Consider the following 16,769-nt stretch of genomic DNA (forward strand, 5'->3'; position numbering starts at 1 on the left):
AAAGACAGTGATCTTGATGATCCTGACCCCATGCTGGCTTAGGCTAATGTATGTGTTTGTGTCTTAGTTTTTAACCAAAACATGTTTTAAGTAAATAAAAAATTAATAGAAAAAAGCATATAGAGTAAGGATATAAAAAGGAAAATATTTTTTACAGCTGTACAATAGGTTTGTGTTTTAAGCTGTTATTATAAGAGTCAAAAAGCTTTAAAAATTTTAAGCTTTTAAGAAGTAAGAAAGTTACAGTAAGCTAAGGTTAATTTATTACTAAAGGCAGAAAAATAATTTTTTATAAGGTCTACAGTAGTACGCAGTAATGTCCAAGGCATTCACATTCACTCACTACTCATCCCCCTGGCTCATTCCAGTCCTGCAAGCTCCATTTATGGCAATTTTCCTGTAAAGGGGTACCATCTTTTGCCCTTTATGCCATATTTTTATAGTAGTACCTTTTCTATATTTAGATATGTTTAGATAGTCAAATACTTATCATTGTGTTACAGTTGCCTATAATATTGAATACAATAACCTGCTATACAGGTTTGCAGCCTAGGAGCAATAGGCTATAGCCTATCGGACAACAGGCTCTAGTGTTTAGGTTTAGTGCACTCTATGTTTGTACAATGACAAAATCACCTAACAACACACTTCTCAGAACATATTCCCATTGTTGAACAACATATGAATACAGTGGTAAAAGTACCTTAAACTAGTTAAATATGCATTTTTTAATATCTAGGGGAAGCATCAAAAGAATAAAATAAGGAGATTTAATTAACAAGGTACTAAAGGTAAACAAATCAGAATAATGTAATGCTTAATTAATGCAAAACAAAGCAAGACTGGAGAGGAAAAAGTAATATAGAGCATATGGGACAAATGAAAAACAATAATATGACATTTAAACTCAAACACATCAGAAGCTCCATTAATATAAATATATTAAATTCTCTAATTTAATTAAAATTATTACAGATTTTTTAAAAATCAAAACTTAACTATGTACTGCTTAAAATAAGAAAAATATAGTCAGAAAAGTTGTTGTCACTAAGCTATTTATACCATAATTTCACAAAATTCAAAGGATTGAAATCATTCAGAGTAAATTTTGATCACAATGAAATTAAGTTAGCAATCAATAATTTACAAAATAGAAAATTCCCCAAATATTCAGAAACTGAGCGTTATCAATGACCCTATGGTCAATGAAGACATTGCAGTGGGACTGGAAACAATTTTATGACGGTTCATTTTATCGCTGGGACACAGGGTACCCAGATATTTGGTCACACACTATTATCAGTGTGTCTGTGAGGGTTTCTACATGAAATTAACATTTGACTGAGTAGACTCAGTAAAGAAGATTGCCCTCCCTCATGTGCATAGGCTTCATCCAACCAGTTGAAGGCCTCAATAAAACAAAAAGGCTGAATAAGAGAAAACTGCTCCTGCCTGACTGCCTTGAGCTGGGACGTTGGTTTATTCCTGCCTTCATACTTGAACTGAAACATCAACTGTTTCTGAGTCTCAAGCCTACTAGTATTCAGAAAGAAAGATATCAGCAGCTCTCCTGGTTCTGGGGCCTTCAGACTCAAACTGGAACTACACTATCAGCTATCCTGAATCCCCAGTTGCTTACTGCAGATCTTGGAACTTGTCAGCCTCCATAACTGCATAAGCCCATTCCTTATATTGGTCTGTTTCTTTGAAAAAATCTCATGAATACACATTTTTAACTAAATAATAAATAAGCATAATACAGTCAGCTCTCTGTATCTGCAAGTTCTGCATCCGTCAGTTCAACCAACTAATGATCAAAAACATTCAGGGCCGGGCGCAGTGTTTCACACCTGTAATCCCAACACTTCAGGAGGCCGAAGCAGGAGGATCACCTGAGCCCAGTTCAGGGCTGCAGTGAGCTATGATTACACCACTGCACTCCAGGCTAGATGACAGAAGAATGCCTCATCTCAAAAAAAAAAAAAAAAAGAAAAGAAAAAGAAAAGAAAAATTCAGAAAAAAAAGTACAATAATTTTAAAAACAAGCTAAAAAATATAGTGTATCAACTATTTGCATAGTGTTTACATACCATTAGTTATAAGCAATCTAGAAATTAATTAAAATAACATGGGACAATGTACATAGGTTATATGCAAATACAACACCAAGTTATACAAGAGACTTTAGCATCTATGAATTTGAGTATCGGCATGGGAATTTAAGAATTACAAAAATCTCACTAGTAAAACTTCCCCAAAATAATGACCTGGTCTATAATATGTTAATTTAATAATCAATGTATTTCAGCAGATTTCAATTTGGATTAACTCTCTTAGAGATGTAATATTCACATTTGGAACAACCACAAATGGTTCTTGTTAAAGGCAAGCTACCAAATTAGAAATTCAAAATTATGACAGTACCTAGTGAAAATAATTGTCAAAGAGGCTAAGTTAACCAACTTTAAATATCCAAAGTAGACTAAAGTACAATCATAAAATATGCTGATAATCTGAAATGGAAACTAAATAATTAGAATTTTTAGACATGGTGATACCATTCCCACAATCCCACCCTCTCACCTCTGACATTTGAACGTTTTAGAGCATGCGCTGCATGAGGTCAAGGATTCATGGATTTTAACTACTGTATCTCCAGCATTCAACAAAATGCCTGCCACGGGTAGGTCCTAACATCTATAGCATAAGTTAAAGGTTACCTCTTGGGGTGGTTGTGAAAATGAAATGAGGAAATGCACTCAAAGCTCTTTGCCTGTGCCTGGCATGGCGAGACAGGATAAATGTCTTTGGCTGTGTAGCAAAAGACATTCTTCCTCACCTCCAGCCAGGGACCCACCCTCACTCCCTCCATTCCTACCCAAGGCCTCATAGGCAAGTTCATCATAATGCCTCAAGATCTTAGATGAGCTGAGGGTCAGCAGCAAGAAAGTTAGGAAGCCATTCAGTCACGCACTCTGTAAATGACCCCTAAGAACCTACTCTGGGCCAAGCAGCGAGCTGGGCTCAACAGCACAACTAAGCAGGACACCCCCAGCCCCAGCTCTGAAGAGAAGACAGGGAAACGGTGACAGCCCAAATGAGTCATGGTTGTAACCAGAGCTACAGGAGGAGACAAGTGGTTCGGTGGCCAGGGAAGGTTTCCTGGGACACGGATGATGGGGGCTGAGACCTGCAGCCAGAGGACGGGACTCATAAAGAGAAAACAGCACGTGTGGGATTCCTGAGGCTCCAGGCTGCCCAGCCTGGAAGGGGCTGCCGGGATGGTGGGAATAGCACTAAGGCAGAAGTCTACACAGCTGAGCCCTGCTAATCCTCCAACTAGAGAGTCCTTTTGTACCCAGTTATCACATTTGAGAGTGGCTTCATTTTCTAAGCTGATCATCTGCCCTTCTTTCAGTGCTGCATTAGTATCTGAGATTTGTAAATTCAGCCATATATCGGTCAATTTTCATTTTTTAAAAACGCATTTTAACAAACTTTCTCTATAGAGAGAATGTTAGACAGTAATCACACAATTAATGAGACTTTACTGAAAACCTAACTGATAAGAGCAATTATGTCTCAAACACGCTTGCGATCCATGCGAGAAAAACACTGGTTCTAACAGAGCAGGCTGACTGAAACAAAGTTGGAATACACATTCTTAGCACCCACAAAGAACAATTCACCAATTACTGATATAAAAGAAAAAACCTGCAATTTTTTCATATTTTAAATAGTCCTGCGTATGGAAGTTCTCAATCAAAATGTTTCTTGAAATTCCACTAAAAAAAGAGAAGAGCAAACAATTTTAGATGTTCAAAGGCACAGTTAGCACAATAAAATGCCAAGTGCAAAAACAGGCTTGAGGTTTTCATTGAATATTTATTGTACAAGAATCTCTTGGTTAGTAAGGAAAGATAGTTTTTTTAAATTAAGAAGAATTGTTAATTAATTGCCACCACCTCGTTAGCATGTTTCAAGATATGCCCTATCCTACCAGACTCTGGAGATCAAGTGGGCACAACCGTCAAGCTTTCAACAGGACTGAAACCACCACAAGAACGCACCAACACACATGTCAACGTCAAAACACGTAGAGGGATACTGAAGGTCCCCTAACATTGGAAGACACAGGAAATAAGCCCAAAATGCTTATGCAGGGAGATCATTTGCTGAAAGCCAGTACATAAGTAACGCTTCCCTTGTATGAGAAAAACAAGAGATTGTAATGCCAAGTAGAAATGAGCAAAAATCCCACAGCTTCCTTTGAATGAAGGGAAACCCAAGGGGTACATGGTTCACTCTCCAAACCTGCAGAGTTCAGGCAGATGTCATTAAAGGTCTGCAAAAAAAGGCATCCAGAATACTCCTAAGACAACCACATTCATCCCTCCGAACATGAGATGGCAGTCCCTAGAAAAACAGGGCGGATATCCCGAAAGGCAGGAATCCCAGTCCAAATGAATAGGTGCAAATCAATGGCGTCCAGCTCTCCAGGTCAAAGAGTTGGGGGAGGTGTCGGAAGCCCTGAGCTATAGCATTTGCTGATTTCCAAGGTGTATTTCACCCTGGCCAATTTCAAGCTACCAACATGAAGTCACTTCACAAACACAACATTGGGAAAAGATACGCACAATCAGCTTTTGTGAGCTGGTATGAGGCAGCTCCAGCACCCACTGAAGTGGGTAAGAGGGAGACAGGGCTGCCATACAAGGTTTTCATGTTCAGGGCGTGAGAGCTACAGGAAAATATGGGTTTCTAACTGTGGAGGGCACCATATGCCCCCAAAGATGTCCATGTCCTAATCCCCAGAACTGGTGAATATGTAAGTAATATCACATGAAAAAGGACACTTTGCAAACGGGATTAAGGATCTTTAGATGGGGAGATTATCCTGGGTTATCTGGGTTGGCTAATGCAGTCATGAGGTCCTTATAAGAAAGAGGGAGATGACAGTGAAGGAGAGAGAAGCAGAGGTTGGTGTAATGCCACTGCTGGAAGAACCACAAGCCAAGGACAGCCTCTAGAAGCTAGATAAAGCAAGGAACAGATTTTTCCGTAGAGCTTCCTAAGGGAACAGAGATCTTCTGACATTTTGATTTTAGTGTTTATATAAAATCAGTTTTGAATTTGCCACCTCTAGAACTACTAAATAATAAATTTATGTTGCTTTAGGCCACTAAGTTTGTGATATTTGTTACAGCAGCAAAAAGAAACTAAAACACTGACTAAAATCATGTTCCAAGTCACACAAATGTCTGTGGAGGGATTAATATGCTAACATCTAGAAGAAATAAAAACTGCAAGACAGAAGTTACAAAACAGAACCCTTCACCTCACCCTAGGGTCAAATTGGACCTGCAGATTTAAAAACTTAAGCCAGCTTTCAATACCTAGACAGGTCATGTTTTAAAACAAATCATATTTTTTCAGGCTTGTCTGGGGAAAGCAGACAAGTAACCCCACTGGCCCCACATCCCACAGGGCAGCATCAGCTGAGAGGGATGCAGGCATGTGCCATTCTAGGTGGTCACAGTCCACCTGCCCACCACCCTCATCCACAAGAGGTAGCCAATCCAGCCCCTGGGATGTGAGAGTGGGAGACCCCCACTGTAAGCCGGGCTTGGCTGGAGCACAAAGAGGCGAGGTATGAAGGGAATAATCCCACAAAGTGGGAGGGTGGTCTCCATCACCCTTGGGCTTTCCAGGGGGGTTGGGAGGCAAAAGAAGAGGGGGATAAGACACTTCTCTCTCTCGTTCTAACGCACTGCCCTCTCTCTCACTCCCTCTCACACACACACACATACACACACACACACACACATATACACACACACACCCTTTTCTAACACCTCTGTCTCTAACACCTCTCTCTCTCTCTCTCTCTCTCTCTCTCTCTCTCTCTCTCTCTCTCTCGCCTATATTAATTTCCTGGGGCTGCTGTAACAAATTACCACAAACTTGACATAAAACAATAGAAACTTACTCTCTCCCACTTCTGGAGGCCATGCATCTTAGATTAACATGTCAACAAGGCCACATTTCCTCCGAAGGAGCATCCATTCCTTGCCGCTTCCAGTTTCTGGTGGCTGCTGGCATCCCTTGCTGTTCCTCAGCTGGAGTCTCTTCACTCCAATCTCCGCCTGTCTTCACATCCCTTTCTTTTCTGTGTGTCTGCATCTCCCTTTGCCTCTCTCTCTTTTTTTTTTTTCATTTTTGAAAGTTTTTTTATGATAATTATTGTACTTTAGGTTCTGGGGTACATGTGCAGATCACGCAGGATTGTTGCCTAAGTACATACGTGGCAAGAACACAGGGAGAGGAGCTCTCTTTTACAAGGATACTTGTGAGAGCATTTAGGACCCATCTGAATAACCCAGGGTTATCTCCTCATCTCACAATCCTTAATTACACTTGCAAAGACACTTTTTCTAAATAAGATAACCTTTACAAATCACAGGGATTAGGACTTGGTATCTCCAGGTGGTCACATCCAGTCGACTAGTGTCCATCATCTCACTAGTTGAGGGCAAGTTATGGGACAGCCCGGACAGAATCCAGGGGAAGGGACATCACCACTGGCTGAGGCTGCAGGCAGGAGGAGGCAGCAGAGGCTTGCAAGCCACCTTCCCGGGCCCAGAGACCCTGCCTGTCCCCATAAAGTCATTGCTCTGCTGAACATGCCTTTGGCTGCTTCCCCATCGCACCGGAAACACACTCCTGCCTCCCTCGCAGGTCCCATCTCCAGCCCTCTCCTTTGCTCACTGCACGCTGTGCCTGCTCCTACCTCTCAGTTCCCATAGAGCCTTCCTTAGTCAGGAGGCCATCCCTCATCGCCCCCCAACCATCCAACAGCACTCACTGCCTCAGTTTACCTTCTCCATAGCACTTGTCACCACCTGGAATTGCTCTTTGAGTTCTACTTAATTCTTCTTTGTCTCCCGTCTACCAAGCAGAAGCTCTATAAAACACGGGGCCACGGCTGAGCTTGGCCCTGCAGCATCCTCAAAGCACACACAAGCAGGTGCTCTAAAATGTAAGAGCTAGATGGCTGGTTTCCTGACTTCTCCTTCCTAGGATGGTTTAGGTTCTGGCTGAGGAGTCCTGTCTTCCACCTGGGCTTATTTTTGACAAAAACAAAACAGTTAATGCATTACTCCTGGGTCTCCTTCAAGTGTACTCAATTAAATCACTGACGGCAAAAAAGCTATCTAACTCCAATTATGCTGTGCCACCTTCCAGCTGGAGGGCAAGAAGCCATCATGCCTTCTTTGAAATGCTTTTTCCTCATCTAATTAGTTTAAAATGTTGATATTACTCTATCAGTTCCACTACAGGCCTTGCACTTTGGTGCTCACAGCCCATCCCTAACACACCTGGTGGACAGCTGGATGGCAAATGGATGACAGCCTGTCCATGCAAACTTTAAAGAGCAGCAGCAGATTTCAACCAGAATGCAAGTATTGGCTTTTATTATTACAGAAAGCACACATATACTTGGAATACTTAAAGATCATCAAAACATCATTGAAACGTGAAGTATACTACTGCAAAAAGACTGATAACCAAAAATCTTGGTAGTTCAGAATGCAAAGATTCTCTCTCTCAAAGCCTGTGCTTCCTTAGTTGACAAATACCCTCTGCAAAGAGTGGGTGTCAGGCTTCTTACACGGTGCCTCTGCCTTGCCCCTCCCCACCACACACACACGTGTACAACTAAAACTGCAGGTTAGTGAGCGTCAGAGGATACACAGGAACAGAGTGTACAGCTCTCAAAGGGCTCCGCCACTCAAGAATAGTGAAGATCACCTAATTTGGGGGACCAACACAGAACTGTTGCGTTTTTATTTAACAAACTAAGGACATTAAAGAGGACACACACACATGTACCTTCCACAATCACGAATGTTCCATAAGAGAAAGGATATTTGAAGTTAAAAAGGAGTAAGCTCAGAAGAAAGAACTTAGCTCTTGAACAGAGTGAGTTTCCCAGCATGAATGCCTCCCTGCATTGTCCTTATTTCTCTTCTGGCAGCGGAGACCAGAGGAAATAAATTTCTCACCCAGGGCACTACGGTGATTTTGTGAGCCAGTGACTTTGGAAATTCTGTGTGTAAGCCTCTTCTAAGAACTGAGGCTGAGTGACCAATGAAAAAGTAAAGAATGCATGGCCCCACCTCCCACCCTCACCACCTCTGTTCACTTGGAAAAGAGGGCATTTCCTGGGTAATGCATGGCAAACCCAGACAACAAAGACAAGCTAGATCTTGTCTTCTACAATCAAAAGGCCAAGCCCACCTGTGCATAATAATTTTAACAGGGAATGGGGGGACTGGATCACAGTCAAAAGGTACAAAGTTTCAGTCGGGATGAACAAATTCTGGAGATCTATTGCACAGAATAGCCACTACAGTTAATAATACTGTATTGTATGCTTGAAAACCCCTAAAACAGTAGCTCTTAAATGTTCTCACCACAAAAAATGAGAATTATGTGAGGTGATGGAGATGTGAATGGGCTTACTTTAATCATTTCTATTTAATCTAATGTATACACAGATTAATCAAAACATCACATTGTATACCATAAATATATATAATTTTGTCAATTATACCTTAATAAAGCTGGAGGTGGGATATTTGAATGGAGACAAAGTGGGGACAGAACTTTTCTCTCTCTCCTCAACCCAAGGGGCCCTAGGCTCCCATGGCTACCCTCCTGAGAAGCAGACGTCCACTAGGAGAGTGTGGACAACAGGGCCTGCGGGGGGACAGATGAGGTCACAGCCACATCTCAGCTCACTGATGCCTGGAAGATGTCGTATCTGAGGACTCCTACTCTGGGGTATTGTGCTGTATTCAGGACTCTCTTCTCCTATCAGCCTTACTGAAAAGACTCCAGCCAAAGGGAGGAAGACTTGGGTATTGTATCTCAGCCCTTGCTGTGCTCAACCTCTGAGCTCCAAATGGTAAGAACCATGGTGAGCCAGGCACGTGGCTCACGCCTGTAATCCCAGAACTTTGGGAGGCCAAGGTGGGTGGATCACCTGAGGTCAGGAATTCAAGGCCAGCCTGACTAACATGGAGAAACTCCGTCTCTACTAAAAATACAAAATTAGCCAGGTGTGGTGGCACATGCCTGTAATCCCAGCTACTCAGGGGGCTGAGGACAATAGGGCCTGGAAGGGGACAGGATGAGGTCACAGCCACATCTCAGCTGACTGATGCCTGGAAGATGTTGCATCTGAGGACTCCTACTCTGGGATATTTTGCTTTATTCAGGACTATCTTCCCCTATCAGGCTTACTGGAAAGACTCCAGCCAAAGGGCAAAGGCTTGGGAGGTGGAGGTTGTGATGAGTCGAGATCACGCCATTGCACTCCAGCCTGAGCAATAAGAGCAAAACTCTGTCTCAAAAACAAAACAAAACAAAACAAAATCGATGGTGAGCACCTCTCACTCTGTCCTTACTACCAGTATTTTGGTGTGATGAGACATAAAAACACCAGTGTCGTCATGTCGAGTGCTGTCACCTCTAGACACTGGCATGGGACAGGGATATATCAGAGCTGCCTCTTCCTGACTGTGCTGCGGCATCCTCTCCATACCCTGGTACAATGCCTGAGCACCTAGCCAAGCTGTTTAACACACTAACCACGCCTCTCTGTCAGCTCTCATGCAGATGTCTTGAGTAGCTTCCTCATGTGACCTGCAGCAAAAAGCACTGGCTCGCAGTAATGAGGGCCACAGCAGATAAAATCTATTCACTTCTTCAACCTACCTTTAGGAACAGCCCACTGTGTAATGACCAGGTCCTGCCTTTTCACTCCAGATCCTATCCCTTAGGGACCAGGGAGAAGGGGCCTCTGCTTATCTTCCCTGAAGGTTGTGATACAAAGGTCAATTTTAGAGGTCCTCTGTGTGTTTACCAATCAAATGAAAGGTCTGGAAAATATTAAGAATGTGGCATGTGGAAATACTTGTAATTGACAAAACGTAAATGCTGGATGTTTGAGGCATGGTAAGTGACAGGTATAATAAACTGATTAATTCGGTGAGAGTCTTCTGGAACATGAGAATTTGCCAGCTTTGTTCCTGTCAGAGGCATCTGTGGTCTTTGAGTCTCCATGAGATTCTCTGAAGGTCCCATGCCAACAAGACCTGACCTCCAGCATCCAAGCAGTCCCAGCAAATGCCTTCATCCCCATATTTCCACTTAAAATGCCAAGGCTCAGGGCATCCCCACTATGGTAGGGTCGACCCAGTGGTAGAGAGCCATTCAACTGATTCCTGGGCCTCTCTCCTCTCTGTATTTTCCTACTGAATGGGCTCTATCAGCAAAGTGTTCAAGAGGGACTCCAGGCTGGAGGTATCAGTGCCATAAGCTTTCTGCCCAACAATCTAAGTGAACATAAATAATTTCCCTCATTTGATTCATTTTTACTTCCATCCTCCTGCCGTTCTGCACTATGAGTCTCCATATCTATCTTCTCCCATTACTAGAAGAAAACCTGACAATTGCACAGTATGCTATTTTACTCTGTTCCCCGTGATGTCAAATGAGACTGGCGGATCCACATCTCATCCCTGCATTCAGCAGCCTGAAGGTGGCAGGTCACAAGGAATTCCGTAATTCAGCCACCATCCCTTGAGCAATGCGAGGAAATGCATGCCCCTCTCCTTGGGTGAGAACTACAGGAAGAAAGAAGGAACTGTTATCTTCTACAGACAGATACTGATGGAGACATCCAGTAAGGACAATGAACCTGCAATCAAGGAAGAATACTGAGGGAGTAATTGCTCCTGTACTACCAATGTTCCCTGGGGGTTGAGGCAGGAGGCGTGGCTTTTAACGGCTCAAAGCCACACTGGTGAATAGCCACATTAACATTATAGAAATATACTAATTAAAACAACCAGAGAAGGCCTGCAGAAAAGAGGTTTTACTATTTCTATTTAAACTATCCCATTAACAGCCTTCCAAAAAGGTAAAAAAAAAAAATAAAAATAAATAAAATAAGGTTTTCAGGAAGGAAATTATCTGGGCATTTTCCTAAAGGAAGGAAATTTGACCCAGTTTCAGTGATTAAGAGCCATTTGTGGAAGCATTCGTTAGCTCCAGGCCCCCTTCCCAGCCACTGAAGCGGTCGTCTGGAGGCTTCACAATAAACAATTGACAGTGCAGATTCTGACCTTGGCTCATCAGCTCAGAAGCCCACCTGATGTGCACAGATTAAAGGCTGCTTGTGAGGAACCATGGAAATATATGAGCTCACACATGGAGAAGGGCAATTGTGCACCATGCTCTCCATTTTTTAAACCAATCTAATACCTAAAACCTAAAAGGTAACAAACTAGGGAAAGAAAAATAAGTTACATTTTATAATATATCTTTTATAAAATAACTTACACATCTCTTTAACAGTTCCCCTTTCACAAAGCATTAATTCATAAATATCTATGTATACTGGTAAAGAAGCAAATAACAGAGAACAATAAAAGTATTGAATCCTTGTCTACTAGGACAGCAATTAAGAACAGTAGGAAGAAAGTATTCCGTTTATTAAAAAAATGTGAGTCTAATTCATTCTTGCATTAAAGAATACATATAGTAAGGAGCAGGTAATGGTGTCATTCAGGGGTAAGGTTCCAACGTAGGGGTATTAACTCGTGCAACCCGTTTAAAATTTTATCAAAAATTTTATCAAAAATTTTGATAAATTACCAACACACACAGCCTTTATCCCTACATTTCCACCTCCAGGAATCTAGCCTAAAAGTGCCCACAGGTGAAACGATGTATGTGCAGGGCATTCATGGTGGCACTGTGGATAACAACACAAGACAGGTCTCTCAAAGGGACCTGGTTAAAATTATAACAACCATTCAAACAATGTCCTACTGTGCAGCTATAAAAAGAACCAAGGAAGTGTTTGCTTTGATATTGGAAAACTTCCAAAATGTATTCTTTTTTTTTTTTTTTTTTTGAGACGGAGTTTCGCTGTTGTTACCCAGGCTGGAGTGCAATGGCGCGATCTCGGCTCACCGCAACCTCCGCCTCCTGGGTTCAGGCAATTCTCCTGCCTCAGCCTCCTGAGTAGCTGGGATTACAGGCACGTGCCACCATGGCCAGCTAATTTTTTGTATTTTTAGTAGAGACGGGGTTTCACCATGTTGACCAGGATGGTCTCGATCTCTGGACCTCGTGATCCACCCGCCTCGGCCTCCCAAAGTGCTGGGATTACAGGCTTGAGCCACCGCGCCCGGCCACCAAAATGTATTCTTAAAGGAAAAAAAAACAAAGCTTCTAGCAACATGTATAGTGTGCTACTACATGTAAAAAATAAAAAAAGAGTGGAAATAAGAATATATATTAGTAGTGGCTTCTGTTTCTATACACATATCTCCAGAGGAATAAATATATAAATATCAATTATTACCTATCTGGATGGAGAGTGAGAACTGGACAAAGGGAAAAGAGGTGAGAGATGAGGTTTCTGTGTTCCTTTTCATACCTGTTTGATGCTTAAGACATATATATACACTACCTCTTCTAAAAGTTAGATAGTATTCATGTATGCCCTGTCAGTATATATTCAGTTCAGTTAACATCTCCTTCCATTAAAACATGGGTACCCAGTCCCCCTTCTCAGGATGCAGCCTGGCAGTGTTTTACGCATTACCAAGGACTACCAGAACTCAGCACCTCTCTCTGCCTGACTCTCAGTCTCAGCACAGGTCAGGAAGGCACAAGGGTAAACCTGGATGGCAGACCCTTCAGGAGAACAACAAACAGAAGGCTGAGGAGACTAAATCCCCAGACGCTTACCAAACTCTCCAGGGGTCTGTGTGAATTATTGCCAATCCCAGGACACTTTTCTCCAGGACATGATGAGCTGCATTTCACTATCTTTCCAAGTCCATTACCTCATCTACTCTTCCATCACCCAATCCCTGTCCAACAGATGAGGAAACTAAGTCTGTAGAAGTCCAGTAATCTTACCAAGTTCACATATAATCCAAGATTTTCTTACAACAGTATGACCTATCTTACACGCACACAAACACACACACAAATTTTGCATGGTGTATAGATTTTTTAAGTAGATTTGCTAATTTCCTACAAAGAGGTACACTGGGCAGTCTTATTACCTAAGAATTGATTAAACTTACCGTACAGCTTTTTAAAAAGAAGGCCACCTTACTGTTCCCAATCCTTAGATATAATTTCTCAACATCCTAGCTTGACGTGATAGAAAGTCATGGCCGACAGGCTGGGCCATAGGTGCCACCTCTGGGCTCATACACACCTCTGCCCACTGCCCCTCATCCTCCTTACTGCTCTATTTTTTTTCCACAACACTTATCACCTTTCTAACAAACACTGTATTTTTCTTATTTATCATGCTTGTCTTTACTATCTGCCTTCCCCTCACTGAATATAAGCCCCATCAAGGTATGGATCTTCTTTTCTGTTCTCTGAGAGATCCTAAAGGCTTGGAACAGTACATAGTAGATGCCCTATAAACATGTGTAAAATCTACCTGAAATCCATTCTCCAAAATCCCCATAAATTAAAAGAGATACACATGCAACATTCATCTCTAAAGGGATTCTGATTTTTAAACAAACTGCTTAGATATCTGATGACATGGTAGTGGCAAAAAGAACCCAGAAAATTTACACAGCAAAGTAATAAAAAGTTTAAGATCAAAGACATTTTGAGAGAGCTAACATATACTTTAGAACATCCTCCAGAGGAGACTATTAAGGTTCTGTTCCATTAATATAATCCAAGGCAACTGCTTGAGTCCAGGTTTTGAAAAATCTTTGTTCTTGGAGCAGACAATGAGATGAGAGATTCTACCATTACCGACTGCGGCTCCTGTCTTTCTTCCATCAGAGTTAAAAGCCTTTCACATTATGCTTTCTTTAAATAAAGTTGTAAAGGAGCATACCTTCAGAACAGAACACTGAAAATGTAATTTAATGCGTGAACTCCCTTCAGCCTTACTCCGTACAGAATCGGTACAGGGATAATTACTTTTGACCTCTATTTTCATTAGCTAAAAGTTCTGTGGAAAGTTCTCTCACATCTAGGAGACCCAGCCCCAGTTAGAACATGAGTCTACAGCAAAATTATCAGACACAAAGGGCTGGGAAGGTGAGGCGGGCTGGACAACTGACTTTATTGAAAGACAATTCTAAGGACCCAAATGAACTCCCAATCTTGTTTTGTTACATCCTCAGGGTCTCCAATTATTTCAATGCATATTTTGAAATCTTCTAAAAATTGTATGAGTCCTTGGTTTCAGACAGTGAACTGACCACATTCTGAGACTTCCCTTCTGATATGGTTTGGCTGTGTCCCCACCCAAATCTCATTTTGAATTGTAGCTCCCATAATTCCCACAGGTTGTGGGAGGGACCTGGTGGGAGATAATTGGATCATGGGGGTGGTTCCCCCATACTGTTCTCATACTAGCGAATAAGTCTTGCACGAAGTGATGGATTTATAAGGGAAAATTCCTTTCATCTTGTTCTCATTCTTTCTTGTCTGCCACCATGTAAGATGTGCCTTTCACCTTCTGCCATGTTTGTGAGGCCTCCCCAGCCACATGGAACTGTGAGTCCATTAAATCTCTTTTTCTTTATAAATTACCTAGTCTCAGGTAAGTCTTCATCAGCAGCATGAAAGCAGATTAATGTACCTCCTCACTACATGCTCAATGACAAATACATTGTGATAATTGAAAAAAAAAAGTTTTTAAATGACCACCTACACAGTGATGCTCTAAAACAAGGAAAGGAGACCTGTATAGGCCAGAACTGGATGTGCCTGTCCAAAATGAAAGAAACATGGCTATACTCCATTAAGAAGCGAGACACCTGAGAGTGACAAGGGGCTGGTACCCGCAAGGCCACACAGGGACTAGGCCTGGACATCCACTAACTGGTGAAAATGGGGTGGGGAGTGGAAGAGGTGCCTTCCTAGTCACTGGTCAGAACTGCAAGCTCTCCACGGCCAAAGCAGTGGCCACTCAGATCCTGGCAATTCCGTATCATAAGAGCCTCCCAGCCCAGGGCTATTGGAAACCAGCTCTACCAGGGAGATGCCTGAAGCAAACCCACATCTTGAAAGGCAGTTCCGGCTGGGCATGGTGGCTCATGCCTGTAATCTCAGCTCTTTGGGAGGCCGAGGCAGGCAGATCAGCTGAGGTCAGGAGTTCGAGACCAGCCTGACCAACATGGTGAAATCCCATCTCTACTAAAAATACCCAAAAAATTAGCTGGGCCTAGTGGTGGGCACCCATAATTCTAGCTACTCAGGAGGCTGAGGCATGAGAATCACTTGAACGCAGTAGGCGGACACTGCAGTGAGCTGAGATCACGCCATTGCACTCCAGCCTGGGCAACAAGAGCGAAACTCCATCTCAAAAAAGAAAAAAAAAAAAACGAAAAACAAAAGGCAGTTCCATAAACAAGATCAAATAACAAACAGAGCACCAGAACCCACTCACTACTCACCATTTTAGAAAAAAGTAAGAAACATATCACAAAATCAAATCGACAACACTGAGCTGTGTGAACTTCCAAAGGGGCCATGAATCACTAGAGTAGCAGGGAATGTGGGAAGTAGGATTCACACCGAGACAGTCACTCAGCCAGCTGGGCTGTAGATCACTTTTCTGGATAATGGATAATTGTCATGAGAACAGATACACCGGGAAAGCTAATCCAAGGTAATCTTGTGGAAATGCTTGCTGACAAGTGGCCCTATGTCCCGTGATGAAGTGACAGAGAGAAGAAATTCATCACCTTCCCCTCCTGCCATAAGCACCCTCCTCACTCCCTAGTGACCATGCTCCATGGCCTGCTCCCCATATGGTAGAATATGCACAGAGCCCGGTCCCTGACATTCCCGAGGTAACTCAGACAAATGCACATTTCTCCTCTCTGCTGGCTTGGAAGACTGCTGCCGGGAATCTTAGACCAACTTGCATTCATCCAGAAAGGTTAGCAGCAGGTTTGTGCAAGGAAGAGAAACGTATTACTCCAAGCCTCAGGTACAAGATGAAAAAAAATCTACCAACAGGTCCAAGAAAGATTTTCAACTTGGTCTTCAATGCTCTTAAAAGCATAATATATCCACCCAGGTTACACTGGTGTCAAATCACACAAAGGACGCAGTAGTTCCAGGTGACGGGCAAGCCTAGCTGTGCCACTTGCTAGCTGTGTGACTTGGCCAGTGGCAATATCTCTGAGCTTCACTTTTCTGGTGAAGAAGATGAAGACCCTAGCACACATCTCCAAGCATTAGTGAGACTGTACATGTAAACTAGTTTGTTGCCATGCATACAAAGAGCATTCAGCACATACCAACTCTTGTGGCAGACACTGCCTAGAAGCCCTATTCTTCCTGAGCACCCCAGAAGACTACATTTCCCAGCCTCCTTTGCAGTGAAGTTAGGGCCACATGAATGGATTCTGGCCAGTGAATGGCAGCGGAAGCAGGTCTGGCTCCTACCACATTATTACCTACCCTGTGTCTGTCACTGTTCATGGCTGACTGGCAGCGCATGCCCTGCCAGGGGCTATAGGAAGTCTCTAGGGAAGAATGGTGCCTCCAGCTAAGAGGGACCCAGCTCCCCAAGTCACTCCTTGGAAGGAAACTGCATCAGATGGTCATGAGCAAGAAATAAATTTGAATTATGATAAGTTCCTGAAATTTAGGGGTTACTTGTTTCAACAGCCAGAGTTACTTAC

The 16,769-nt window shown here is 42.6% G+C and overlaps 1 protein-coding gene across 8 annotated transcripts in view; it reads right to left on the reverse strand.

The window, feature by feature from the left end:
- CACNA2D3 (calcium voltage-gated channel auxiliary subunit alpha2delta 3) overlaps nt 1-16,769 on the reverse strand; it is a 935,925-nt gene that overhangs the window by 834,948 nt on the left and 84,208 nt on the right. The window lies entirely within an intron of this gene.

The sequence above is a fragment of the Saimiri boliviensis genome, chromosome 8 (assembly GCF_048565385.1).
Source record: "Saimiri boliviensis isolate mSaiBol1 chromosome 8, mSaiBol1.pri, whole genome shotgun sequence".
In the NCBI taxonomy this organism is placed as follows: domain Eukaryota; kingdom Metazoa; phylum Chordata; class Mammalia; order Primates; family Cebidae; genus Saimiri; species Saimiri boliviensis.